At 33.5% G+C, this 15,321-nt stretch overlaps 1 pseudogene; it reads left to right on the forward strand.

The window, feature by feature from the left end:
• Positions 1-1,454: 1,454 nt before the first annotated feature.
• LOC147279744 (uracil-DNA glycosylase, mitochondrial-like) lies at positions 1,455-4,027 on the forward strand (annotated as a pseudogene).
• The last annotated feature ends 11,294 nt before the right edge of the window (positions 4,028-15,321 follow it).

Below are 15,321 nucleotides of genomic sequence, written 5' to 3' on the forward strand. Positions count from 1 at the left end.
AAGTCGTAGTTTTAGTTGTCTAACACAGTTAATAAACTAAAAAAATTGATTTCAGTTTGAATTTTTTACTTTACAATTTCAGTTCACAGTTTCTAGATCTGAGTTCTAGATCTTTTGACAAAAAAAAAAAAAAAAGTTCCAGATATGCGAAGAAGAAGAACAAGAAGATGATGAAGTGGAAAGAATAAGAGACATAGCGGGGAGAGAGAAAAAAAAAATGGCAATTGACCATATTTCAAAATAAGTCAGCTGTCACCCGCTTGTGCAATGCAACTGATAATTACCTTGTTGTTAAATATAATTAATTGGTGCACTAAAGATTAAATAGGATGCATAACATGCATCCTATAGTAATTAATTCTTTTTTTTTTTGTGACCCCAACAACTAATTCCACTATTAAACAATTTAAACTTATAAAAGTTGTCCAACTTTATAAATACTCAAAACCTTTAAGGGCAAAAAATCCTTATATTCACATTGTCTGTTGTTTTTTTTTTCTTTTGTCAATGTAGTGGATGTAGTGACACTTAAATGTTAGGGTAAATTACAATTATACACTTTCACTATATCTCTATTTTAAATTTGGTATCTCATGTTCAAAAAAATTCATTTGGGTATATATATCAACTTCAATATTGCATCAATTGAGTATATATGTTCGTTACTCTAACCATTAGAAGGGTCATTATCTGCCTATGTGGCGCTGACGTGACACGCGCGAACCCCACCACTAAGTGTTGACTTAGTTTTAAAAATAATCACATGGATAAAAAAAAATCAATAAAACCTTTAAAAATTATATAAAATTGAAAAAATAATTGAACTATAAAAAAAAAAAAAAAAAAAAAAAAAAAGAGGCTAGCAACCCCGCAGCCCCCAAACCCTCCTCCCTCCCCCTCTCCGGCCACCGGTTGAGAGCTCCCTCCCCAACCACCGGTCGAGAAGCCCCTCCCTCGCATCTTCTCTCTCTCTCTCTCTCTCAATTTGCCTATCTCTCTCAATTTGCCTCTCCCCCTAGATCTCAGAACCCAGAGCCTCGGAAATGCAGAGTGCACTACAACAAAAGACTATATTAATAGCTTATGATTATAGCGTCTTTTTGGAAATGCTATAAATTGTAAGATAGTAATAGCAATTTAACTAATAAACGCTATGAAAGTTTGGTCTTCGCGTGGGGATGTTTTTTACTATAGCGTTTTTTTAAAAACACGTTGTGCTTTAGCGGCTAATGAAAAAAGAAGCGGTGCTTTTAAATTTTATACGTTTTGTAAATCCAAAAAACAAAAACTCAAATCTCATCTTTTCCTTCTCTGTCCTCATCCTCTTCGTCTCGCTTAATTTTTCTTTACTTCTATTGTGTCTGAGTAAGTTGATTCGATTCTAGGGCTAGGGTAAAGGGATTTTGACAAATCTGAGTTTGGGGATCTGCTCAAACCAAATGCGAATCTGATGGTGCGCCTCTACCCTCACCGCCGAGCACAAGTCACGCATGGAATTCCAAAAGTTGCTTGCCAAAGCCAGATGCAATCTCACTATCTGCTCCGACAGAGTCTCCAACTCCAAGTCCAAAGGTAAAGAAATTAATTAAACCCAAATTTCATTTTCATTTCATTTCCTTTTTGAATAAATAAAAATAAAATCTGATTTAGAGGAGACGTAGAGGAGCTGCTGGTGGAGGAGACGTGGGTGGAGGCATTACGCTAAGAACCTCTGCAAGTTCATTGAGAGTGAGATTTGCGGCGGCCGTGGCGATGACATTCCCATATATCTTCTGACTCACTTGATCTTCAACACTCTCAACTCCACCCCTTTTGACCGGGTCAAGGCTATCATTCTGGGTCAGGACCCATATCATGGTCCGGGTCAAAGATACTAATCTTGTTGATGCCTACACAACCACCTATAATGAATGGAGCTATGATGAGCATCTTATCCGTGCAGTCATTTGCTATGGCCTGTATCCTGGAATTTGCTCTGTTGTGGTAAGCATGGCGCTTTTTTTTCCCGTGTTTTTGTTAGATTATAATATTTTCTAATTATTTCTCTAAGTTCTTGATGCTGTCAATCTCCTCTATCTATTGTATTCATCATGTTTACGCCATGATGAATACAGGCTTTTTTAATCAATTGGGAAGTAAACTTACAATAGTCAGAGGAAAGTAATTAAAAATGCTTTATCAACCACAGTTTGGCTACATGGTCCTCAATTGGCTAAATATTGTGCCAGTGTCTGTTTGTTGTGTGTGTATATATATAAAATTTGATTTGTCCCAATAAGCATTATATGATTCATTTCCTCTTGTATGATTTTCTTGAGGGCTGACATAACTGGACATGCAGCACAATGAAAAGTCATTTTCACTGAAAATTATGGAGGATGGCCAGGTGTTGCTATACTCGGTAAGCATTCTTGTACATCTCATCAATGTATCATCAATATAAAGTAATGCCCTTGATTACATGTCAGTTTGATTTTCTGTTCTTTGTCGTTTTTCTAGAACTCTGTCAATGCTTGGGAAACTAAAATTCCATATCCGTGGCTAGTTTTCAATGAGAAGATAAAAGTGAACTCCATTTTCCTACGGGATTCAACGGCTATGGGTCTGTCTTTCTCTGGCCCAGAGGGTGTCCAGTCTGGTTAATATATTCAAGGAACTTCACCAAGTTGTTGGTTGTTCAATCTCATCTCATGGCAATCTTGAAAAGTGGGTTGTCCAGGTTTCTTTTGTGAATTATGATTGACATTCATTTTTCAAATTGATTCTAGGGTGTTCTCTTGCTCAATGTTGTTCTCACTAGTGAGATTCTACTTGCCCTAAATTGTTCTCATGTTAACACAGCCCTGTTGCTTGTCTTAGATTTTACAACTGTTTTTTATGTTACCAATAATGAGATTCATGAAAATATGTTACCAGTCAGGTCAAAGAAAGAAAAGATGTTACTGGTAATTTTGTTAGTTCGATATTGTTCTAAACTAGATTGTTCACAAAATGCCAATCGTTTTTGCTGCTTGTCTTTACCATTTTATCAATAAAATAAGTTGCAAGAGTCTTGTAGAAAGTGTGTTGTAACCAAAGGGTGATTCTTGTTTTTATTATCAATAAAATACATAGAACAGTTTCTTACTGAGCCTGATTGATGATCAATAGCGTGTATTTGTTGTTGCTATTACATGTGTACTGACTGATGAATAAATGTTAGCTTCAATGTGCTTTATGTCTGGGTCGATCGAAATAGAAAATGTTTTTGTTCCTGAAAATGAGGTAGGCATGTGGCAGTGGCTTTTTGGCAAGAAAGTCAGTAGCATAGTTTTTCACAATAGTGTTCCAGGTGATGGATTTGTTGGAATTGCTGCACCTTCTATTGCAAGAATTCTACCGATTTGTGATTTTAATCATGCCAAATTTTTGTCAATAAGGCATTTTCTTAATACATTTGCATAGCTTTTGATCCCAACCACTGTATATAACTTATGTATGGATTCTTCTTTTTTGACAGATTGATTTGGCAATGTTTGGTGGAGAGATTTTATGCCAGGTATAGCTAACTTGTCCATTTGGGATTGTTCATTGTTTAACTGAGTAATTGTTTTATGTCAGCTTCAATTTTTGTCTTCATCAACTGAATTTTTATGGGAATTTGTTATAATTTTTGTAGCCAGATGCATTCCTTTGTTCTGTCAATGATGTTAAAGTCTGTAATACAATTGATCAAAGGTCACATAATGCTATTCCTGGTGCGGAGGTGAGATATATATTGAGGAGTTTCTGAATTGCTTCTCAATCATTTTTTATTTTGTCTCTTTAATTTGTTTCTCAAAGCACGTTCATTTTTGTTTTCTTTTGTTTATCTGACTGCCATGTTAATGTCACTATAGGGATTTCTAAGACTGAAGCTGTCTGGCCAAGGGCTTGCATTTATATATGCAGTTGGATCTGGTATGCATTTCTTGACACATTTATATGTCTGCAAATTTCAGATTGTGCCCTTGTAAGAGTTTGGGTCTGGGCCAAATTCTACAAATAATGCTATTTCTAGCATAATATTGAAGGCATTTTAGGCCTATTCAATGTCCAAATCAAATACAATGGTCCAATGAGAAGAATAGTGTTTGGTGTAAGTTGCTACCATTTATGGAAAGTTTCACTCTTCTTGCTACTGCTTCTATGTTGATTACATAAGGCAATGTATTACATGCTCATAATATTGTAGTTTGTCACGTATTATCAAACTGAAAGTTGATGTTATCCATTTCTTTTTCTTCTTCTTTACTTTTTGAGGTTGTTAATTTCTTTTTTGCAATATGTGGAAATCTAATATTGAATTTGGCAAGAAGAAGGATGTGTTCTAAGTGTAAAACACTAACCGTGAGTGTCAAAACTACTACCTAAATTAGCTTATTGATCAAATTCATTTTTTTCCTTTGTAAAATTAAGATATTCATAGTGTGATTGTTGTTAGTAGTTGTACTTGCTAATGAAATAATGAAAGTGAATGATTGAGTGAAATATGAAGTTGGAAGATTTATGTACAAGTCCTGATTCTTCTAATGAAAAGTGGCTGCTATTTGTAGCTTTAATTGTATATATATATAGAAGATAATCTTTGCCAATTATTTAAGACTAACATTTAGAGTCTACTTTCTATTGCGAGGGACTTGAGATTTTGTGTTTTTTTTTTTCATTGTTTTGACATTCAAGTTTGATTGTGGCAGCTTTTTTCAGGAATTTGGGACATGTACAGGTTTGATCTAGTGGGGATGTTTTTAGTTGAAGCATGTACGAGTTAGGCATTTGATGAACATGTTATCAAGTTATTTTGAGAGAATGTTATGTTAATTCCTTTTTATTGTAAAATGTATAATTTTTTATTAGCTCAACAATATAAGCTTATATTTTGGTACTTTTGTATATTTGACCATGTAGTTATTTTGGGTCATATAATGAAATTTTTTAATTTAATTATTTTGTCATTGCATATATTATTTATATCAAGTTTACATTAAAATGCAAAGAAAAATAATTTGGGAGACACAAAAAAATATCAACAATAACTACTATAGCGTTCACTAAATGCTTGGAAAAAAAGAATGATAGTGTTTTAAAATGCTATAGTAATGATTATAATAGCATTTAAGAAAAGCTATAAAAGATACATATAATAGCATTCAAAAATGCTATTATACACAATATTATAAAAACGCAAAAACACTATTATAAAATATTGTAGCATCCCAATAATAGCGTTTCTTGTATGTTACAGCGTTTTAGAAACGCTATAGTAGTAGATCTATTATAGCGTTTGAAAATGCTATAATAGATGTGTTCTTTGATAGCATTCCAAAAATGCTATAGAAAAGTTTGATCTATTATAACGTCGGCTGTCATAGCGTTTTTGATAATGCTATTATATGGCTTTTATAGCGTTTTTTGAGTGCTATGAATGACGTTTTATGTTGTAGTGGTGCAACCTTCACTCTCTCTCCATCCTTCCATCTCCTAAAGCTTCAAAGAACATTGAACTCGACCCTCCGGCCATCTCCTAAAGCTGAATAGTAAACAATGTGCAAGAATATTGAGACTTACAACCCAAAGCAAAACAATGCTCCATTTGCTACAATACTCATTCTTTGTACCTTAATAAATTATCTTCAAGCTTTAGCAAACTGGCCAGCTAGTATTTGATACTATGTCCTTAAGACGAGATTGCACCTCACTGGTGCCTCAAGGTTTGAATTAGCAATCGTCTCCCATGATACAACGATCTTTCTTCTTGCGAAAGTAGTACTCTAATCCATAAGAAACAACAAATTAACACATTATATATGTTGATCTCTGTCAATAAGTAACTTTGAATAAAACACAAATCACTTTTAACTCTTTTATCTCCTGTCTCAAATGTCTCTTCTTTGAAATGACAAATGGGTTGAGTATTAATTTATAGAAGATGAAGTGCCTTTTGGAAGGGTTGTGCCTGTTAAGAAAAAGTGATAGTATACCTTTTTGTTTTAAGACACACTCATTCATTATTACTGCAGCCCATAGGAACCTTTTCCTAGTAGATGTCACTTGTATTTATTCAAAAGATATATAATTGGTATATGGCAAACAACTCCCAAATTTTCTTTGTATTTTTATTTATCCAAATAAGAAAATTAATAATTTAAATATTAAATTTTCCAACATTAAATATTCCACATCTAGGATACAGTTGATTTGTATAATGTATAAACCTAGGGTAATCCTCCCTTTACAAACCAATTTTAAGGATGAATTAGGCCTACAAGCTAGGCTTTAACAATCTTCGTGTGATGCTCTCGTGAGCCTCATGTAATGCTCTTATGATCCTCGTGTGACTCTAGGTCCTTTCACTATTCGAGACTTCAGCAAAGTCTCTGCTACTGAAATCTTGTTTTGAGTGTAAGATTAGTGCAGAAGACAATCAAAATAGTTTGAGATATATATAAATGCTTTATGTCGACAACTGCTTTGTTAGTTGAGTCATCGATCGTATATTTTTTTAGCAAAGACTTCACTCAACAATTTAGACCCAATATGGACTATATTGTGTTTATGTTCACAAAATATGCCAACATTAAAATATTGAACCTCAGAGGTATATATATATATATATATATATATATATATATATATATATATATATATATATAATATGGATATGCAAGTTATTAAACATATGTTTAAAAAAAAAAAAAACAAAAAACAAAAAACGACGGACCGCGTTTGGTACCATTTCACAAAACGGTTTTCTGTTTTACAAAACAAAACTACAAAGAAAATATGTTTGGTAAGCCGTATTGAGAAAATGACTTTGAAGAATGCGGGATACTGTTTTTTACTTTATAGTGTAAATTTGCAAAACGAGTAAATGATGTTTTCAGAGGATTTAGAGATCACATGATACAATTATTCAAATGGAAAAACACGGTCCTCTACTAGTTGTTTTCCTGCAACCCTTATAACTTATTTTCTTTTTCTTTTTTTGGTTGAGAACCCTTATCACTTCTTCATCATTACTAAAAATTAACTACTTTCCTTTGTCTTCTTCCTCATTCTGGGTTATGCAATTTCAGGAATTCAGCACCTATGCCAATTTTTGGATTTAATGACCATTTTACAGAGGGATTTGAAGATGAAGGCCAAGAGAAATATAATGTTCAATTTTTCTTGGATCTTACCCATTTCTCCTCTTGATGAATGGGGAAAATTATCACAATCGATGAGTTGGTCGAATTTGACTATTCTGGGTCTTTCTTAATTTTTTGAATGGGTTTAATTTGATTTATGGGGTTAAATAAGCTGAAACTGTAAGTAGGTTTGTTTCAGCTTGGTTTTGGAAGACAGTAAAGCCTTTCGGCATGGTGAGAAGGTGAGAAAATCCTGTGGGGAAGAGATGGGTTGCAGGTGGGGGATAACGAATGGCTTTGTATTAGAAAGGCTTTTCACCTCCATATGAGAACATGTTGGAAAGGTTCAGAAACTTCCACAATACAAGTAGAGGATCCCCTTGCAAATATAAAACATTTTATAAAAGGAATTAATAATTTAGTTAATATATAATAAAATAACTATTACACTTGTGAATATAATATCCATTTACATAAATAATTTTTTAAATATTATTGTTAGGTCGGTTTTTTTTTTTTTAAATTCATTATACAAATGTTAGTACCAGACGCGTTTTCGTTGTTTTTGTTTTTATAACACTGTTTTGAAATCATTTCACCAGACACCTTCTCAAATCTTGAGAATGCAGAATCCAATTACTCGTTTTTATTTTTAGATACAGTTTTCAAAAAATTATTCTGTAAAACATTACCAAACAAACCCTTATTTGTTATCTGGGGATGGATTCATATACCACTAAACTAATATCTAGATGGACAAAAGGAAAGACAAAAAATTAGGCAATGTTATGGTCTATATTGCATAGTTCTGGAAGAATTTTTTTTTTTTTTTGAAACAGAGATATAGCTGATTTGGTATCTCAATCTAATAACATGATAACATATATATTTTTATACTTCATCACATAACAATTTCTCTAATTTCAAGACATAATATATCTCTTGGGATATCAAGTTAGCCCCTTTCCCTGTTATAGGTAAATTTTTCTTGTTCAGGAAAGCAAATCAAGTAAAATGTTGTGGGTACATGTTAAAAAACAAAATGATGGATGTTAGACCTTTTGGTTTCCTTGGTTAATCCCACCTTCTCGTGTGTCATGGAAAGTAGATTGTGCATTGTAAGTTGAAACCAATGAGATCGAATATGTCAAATTTTATCATGGTTGGTAAATGTCTCTTCCAAACTACCTTGTCGAGAGAAAGAGCGTTTCATACATGCAAATGGTTGCCTGGCCAAAAAAAGAAAAAATACATGCAAATGGTTGGATAAATTGACACCATTAGTAGTGAATGTGTCAAAAAGTGTCAAAGAGCAGGCCGGGCTCGTCCCTGAGATCAATTTGGGACACAAGATGAGATTTTAAAATGGACCGTTATTCATAGACATGGAAAAAAAAAATTAGAACATGTATAAGGAAACAAAGAAAACACAAGACAAAGTTTGCTAATATATGATTTCTAAAGTTAAAGTTAACTATTAAAGTATTTTATTTATGCATAAAGTAAGATTGAAAGAAATCTCTACAAGATATAAGAAACAGATAAAAGTTAGTAACTTAGTATTATTGCTATAGTTTAGCATAATTCAAAACAAGAAAAACTAATACCAACTAAAATTCAAAGATACACATGCACAACTAATTTGTATGTTAAAGTTATTCATATTTAAGAGCATGCTTATTAAACTGGAATTGAAATTAATGAGCAAAAATCGGAACGAGAATGAATAAGAATAAAAGAATCAGGGTGTGAATGATTTGGTTCCGAATATGTTTACTAATGTTAGAAATCGGAATGAAAATAAAGCTTATTTCTAATGTCTTTAAACTTGAGTTTTTTTCTTTTAAATTTATTTTGTTACAATTAATGTCTTTAAACTATATTGATCAATTGTTAATTTCAATTAATATTTAAAAACTATACTTTACAGTTTCAGGAAAAAACTTACCTATCACAGTTGTATACATTCTCTATATCTATCTTTCTTACCATGTAATTTAACACATGATAAGAGAAATAGACACAATATTATATACACTCGTTACATGGAAGTTTTTTTTACAGTTTGATTGGATTGACAAGTTGGTCCACTTTATATATAGCCCACTAGGTTTATTTTTTTATATTTTGTTTCTAATGCCGTCTATTATAGTGTGCTGTCATTATCTCTACCCTAACTATTATGGTAGTTAAAGTATAAACTTTATAAACAAAACAAAAAACTTTAGCTTTCAAAATAGTAATAAAAAACCAAACTCAAATGAAAAAGGAAAAACATAATAAAAAATGCAGATCACCAGGCCACCGATCAAACCCCATCATTGGTCAAACGGTCGACTCCCCCATCTTCTTCTTTCTTCTTAATTGCTTCCCACCCTTTGTAAGTTTCCCAACCCCACGCACTGTAAGATCGCCCTATAAAAGAAGAGGTAGAAGAAGATATTATGTTTTTGTCTTTTTCATGTTAGTTTTGGTTATATTATTTTGGTTTTTTACTGCAAAGATTGCAACTCATTTGTTGAATTTTAATTTAAAATATTATTTTATTGTTTTACTCTTCTTAAATAAAATTGTTTATTTTACCATATTTTTCTAAACTAGCTACACAATCCCTAACTTATTTGTCGTAGTATAGATGTTGTTAAGCTTTTTTTTTTTGGGTAATTGTGTTATATAACATGATTTGCTTTCTTAAAATAGAGAGGGAAAGAGAGAGATTAGAGAAGATAGGGGGTTTGTGTTTTGGTAACTGTCGCTCTTTTATTTTATTTTACAGTTTTATCTTTAAAATATATAGTTATTTTGGCTAATTAATAAACTGTATTAAAAAATGGTCATTTAAGTAACTCAAAATTTGGTGAAGCCTGTTGTAATCCCAAATGGTGGTTTCTGGCCAAGATTAGAGATAAGTTTCTATAAGACTAGAAATCTAATCATCACACAAATCTAGTTAACATAGAAGACTAAACACTCTTCTCAAAAAAAATAAAAAAAGACTAAACACGAAAAATTGGGAAATTTTCAAAAATTCATAAAAGCTCAAAATGTTGTTTTGGTCTAATAAGTGATCTTATTAATTAAGCTAAATCACCCGTATGAAAAAAGAACCTTAAGTTTAACTCATTTCGTCATTCCATTTGAATCGACATAATATGTGGCCCAAATCGGACACCACAATGCCAAGATGCAAATTTGCTAATTAAAAGCTAATTTTTTTTGTTAACGTATGTCAAGGCGCTGCATAAACTGCTTTGCAAGTTGCTCTACATCATCAGTCCATTTCATTTGTAAAGAACTCAACCTCGAGTACGTTATCTTCTCGATATAACAATCATCATCAGCATGAAACTCATATAGGTAGGTCAGCTCCATTAAATGACCTGGAAATTCCCCATGGTATCTGGAAGATCAATAACTTAGGCATTGTTGTTGAAGTTGGTTTCCTTGTTAAAATTGGTTTTGGTTTCCAATTAGGATTTGGTTTCCTTATTAATTTTGATTTTCCAATTTTTATTGGAGTGGACTTTACTTTTTTTGGAAGTAATTTCCTTAGAGAAATACTAATCCTATAGGAACTTGAAGAGCACAACTATTCCTACTATAAATTAATATAGGCCTTTAGAGTTTAGTCTTAGTGTGTGATTATTTAGAAAGAGTGTAATTGGGTTCTCTGTTGAGTTTAGTCTTAGTGTTTGTGAGCTTTTTAAGTGTAATTGGGTTCTCTATTGAGAATGGTTGAGAGGAGTGAGAGATTACCTAAGAGGGATTAGAAGAACTTATCAGTTCTTCAATTTGTACTCTTCTTCTTTCATCTTTTAGTGGATCGTCTTTATGTGTCGGTATTTTTCCGCATCTATTTTCTCATTAAGGTTTGCAATTTTGGGCTAGGGAATTTTTCCCTTAATTCCTAACAACTTGAACTTAGGAACTCCTCCTACAAAGGGAAGATTGGACACCAGCCACCAGGAGACCAAATGTTTATTGACTTTTCAAGCACTTTGTAGTGACCATATTTCTTAAGCTTTAGTTTTTTGTAGGCATCAACAGGAAACCATTCTCATCTCCTCAGAATGACGACCACTGAATCCCCTTCTTTGAATTCCTTAACTCTCTTATACTTATCTGGATCAAGTGATCAACCTTGTATTTTGCATTAGTCTGCACAGCCAAGGCTTTAACTGCCACACTAAATCATGCACCCTTATGAAGTTTGACAAGACCCGGCCACCACATACTTAGGAACAAATACGTAAGCTAGCTAGAGAGAATGGTAACTTTCTAATCGCACTATAAATTGCACTGTTGTAATCAAACTCCACTTGCGGAGTAGGGCATGTTCCCATTAAATGGTGATTTTACATTTTAAAATACAAAAGTAGAAAAACTAGATGTCGATTGAAATAATGTTGTTTTTGGCAGTTTTGTGATTTCTGCTAAGGGAAGATCCCACATTTAAGAAATATAGCCTTCATTAGTGGTTTTTGAAGAGTCATGCCTCTCCGTTCATAGTTATTTGGTTTTGAATTGAATGCTCCAATTTCTTTCATGTTATCAAAACACATTATACACGTATGAGGCTCAACGACAACACGTACCCTTACGTCACCCAATATGAATTGTCTACTCTAATTCTTACGATGTCAAATAAATTTTCAACACTGAATCTGAAATTTAGAAATTCCAAATGTCTGAACTTATATTAGTACAAAGATATATATATATAGTACTCCTCTAGAGAAGATAATTGTAAATTAAAAGTTTGCATGTGTATAGGAATTAATATGTATAAATATAACCTTGACACATGGCATTAACAAGTGGATTTGCCGGCAAGGAATTAAGTCAATGCTGAAGTGCATGCCTACCCGTAGGTATGCTTTGATTTTCAAGTACAAGAGAAGATGTCTCGAGTAAAAAGCGGGAGACAAAGTGGAGACACAACATATGAATCACAAGTGGATCCCAACGCACATACTACAATATTATGTGGTATCTTGTTTTCCTACGACACTTTGAAATCCATATCCATATCAAAAAGGTCTTTGTTCTTTGTTGGGTTTTGAATTATTTTCTTATTGACCAATTTGGAAAGTGAAAAAGCCTATTTTTACTCCCTAAACTCCTCAATCAACAGTTGGAAACATATATATATTTTGATATATTATCATAACTTTTGTACGAATTGGGCAGCTATGCATGATTTTAGTTGCTATTCTTTGAAAAGAGCCTGCAGGACTTTCGGAAAAAAGTTCAATTTATAGTAGTGAAAGTTGGATATTTGGTTATATGATGGCCATGCTAGTCAACCTCATTGCTCTTACAATTTCGATTTGAATGAAAGAGAATATCTTGTGGGACTCTATAAGTGACCTGCCCTATGCTTCTTAAATTCTAATTTTATTTGAGATATGACTATTTTCAGAAGTCACAATGTTTTCATGCACTAAAGAGAGACCTTTCGGTTGGGGGGGCCTTGTAAGCAGGGACGGATGCAGGATCCCCAACCTGGGGGGTCAAACCCAGGTAGAGCCTGGCGCCGCGAAGCGGCGGCAAAATTTTTAGGGACCGGGCACTGCAGCAGGGGCGACGGCGTCACGGCTGGCTGGGTTGGGCACTTCGGCTCTGACCTCTGTGTGTGGCTGTGTGGCGACTGGGTTTGCTGTTAATGAATAGGATTGATTATTTGATATTGACGAAGAGCGGAAGTGGCTGGGAGCAAAAGCCATTCTGTTTTGTTTTAATTCCTAGCTCAAAACGACGTCGTTTTGAGTAGGAAGTTAAAAAAAAATTACACAGCCCACTAGCCCAGCCCACTAGCCCAGTAGCCCAGCCCCTTATTCAGTCTTTTTTTTTTTTTTTGGCCACGCAGCCCACGCCCCCACGCAGCTCCTCTTCTCCTCTCTCTCTGTTTTTCAATTTTCAATTTCTCAGTGGAGCAGCGGAGCTTTCATGGCGTTTCATCACCTGGAAGGCTGGAGGCTGGAGCAGCGGAGCCCTGGAGGTCGCCTTCTTCACGTGATCACGTCGGGCCGTCGTCGGGGTCGGGGGGTCGCCTTCTTCACGTCGGGGGGTCGCCTTCTTCACGTCGGGGGGTCGCTGGTGTCGCCGTCCAGAGGTCCAAGCCTTCGTGCTCCGCCGTTCGGGGGGTCGCCCGACCCCCCAAGCTTGGCCGTGCGTCCGTCCCTGCTTGTAAGAAGCTGCTAATTAGCTTTTGACTACTAGTTTTATGGGTGAATCAGTGTACTGCTAAAATATAACTATTTTTATATAGCATTAGTAAAAAAGGTTTTTTTTTTTTTTTTTTTAGTTTAAAGTGCTAAACTGGATGGAAGAAATTAGTTTAGCCCTTTGGGGTTAAAACCTCCTCCAGCGTTAGAACGCACTCTGAATGTTAACTTAGGTGTTTGAATGCTGGTCCAATATTTTTTTGGCTGAATTTCATTTTGATCCCTATAGTTGGGTAATGTTCCACTTTAGAATCTGTAGTTTCAATTGTTCTAGTTTTTGTCTTGTAATTTTTAAATTATTGCAATTCAAGGGTACGTTAGCATTTTTGTCCATTAATTCATAAAATTCGCAATTGAATCGCTGAAAGTATGTAAAGTATATAACAAAAATCACATGGCTTGTACATGACAAAAAATGCAACACATTTGACGATTTAATGAATAAAATTAAATACTAATATATATTCAAATTGCAACAATTTATAAATTACGTGACTAAAATCAGAACAATTGAAATTGCACGAACTAAAGTGAAACTTGACTTAAACTACAAAAACCAAAAATGAAATTTGACCATATTTTTTTATATACTAAATTGTTACTACATGAGAATAATACAATTGTGTTTGCACAATAGTCACAATCTTGCTTCATTTGTTGTTTGTTAATATTTTGATTCAATTCGTGACAAAATTACAATAATGTGTGATTATTTAATAGTCAACTATATCTTGGCTTCAAAGTACTTGTCATTTGCTTAGTAAGTTGGTACTAAGTTAATTACTAAGTTACTAATATAGATAACATGTTCAAATTAATATCATGAATGATAATTTGACACCTTTTGTTGTGTAATCTTAATTACATATATAAAAGAAGGAAAATATTGAGGGTATTATATTTTGATACTATTTAATGTATCATTTTTCTAATATAAATATGGACCTCATTTGTATTGGTGGGTCTTACCTCTATTAGAGATGATACACTAGATAATACCAAGACATAATTCACCTAACATTACTCACAAAAGAAATAAGAAATGTCATGCCCTGGTTTTTGCAATTAGAGCATAAATGTTGGGGGTCCTGACTTTCATTGGGAAAATTAAATGCTGATCACAATTTGTTCGATCGAACCAGTGGTTTGCGTTTCTCTTTTGTCAGTTTGTGGACACTGACAATGCCATGGACTCATGATGATCCTCCATAGTCCATATATAACAACTACAGTTTAGTAGGTCTAATCAGCAGCAATATCAGGCTGTTCACTGGCAAGCGCATTAATGCATTAAAAATACTCAGGCCACGTTTAAGACTTAACACTTCCATGGGCGGGGCATGCCTCATGGAGTCACGGCAGTGTCTCTCTACGTTTTGCATGATAATGATAAATAGATAAATTTATGTGTATTTAAAAATATATATATATTATAATTTGAAGAAATAAGATAGAAAACAATAAATTATTTACAAAAGAAAACTTATCATTAATCCCACCATTTTTTTGGAGAGGGAGAGTTGAAAGGGATAAGTCTTTATGAATTAATAGTCAATCTTCTTTTTTTCAAGTTAAAAATTTCTTCTTTGAATACATATGAATTTAACCATTATTCTATTCAATCTAATCCTATACATCAAATGAGGCCTTAATGTTTAATTTAAGGCACAATTTGAGTTGCCAATGGAGAGTTGGGTTTGTTTAGTTAGTGCTCAAGAATGGTGAAAAGTAAATTAGGATTACAATAGATTAAGGCATACTAATAAACCGAGAATCAAAATGAAGAAAAGAGAGAGACTTGCAACCCCTCACGTAAATAGTCACTAAATAGAGAAAAACTTGGGTGGATGATACGATTATATCATGTCATCATACTAAGGAAAAAAATTTATTATATTATTGAAAGTCATGTATTAAATGTTTTTCTTTTCCATTGTATATACAAC

This window comes from Dryas octopetala, chromosome 7, assembly GCF_963921425.1.
Source record: "Dryas octopetala chromosome 7, drDryOcto1.1, whole genome shotgun sequence".
NCBI lineage: Eukaryota > Viridiplantae > Streptophyta > Magnoliopsida > Rosales > Rosaceae > Dryas > Dryas octopetala.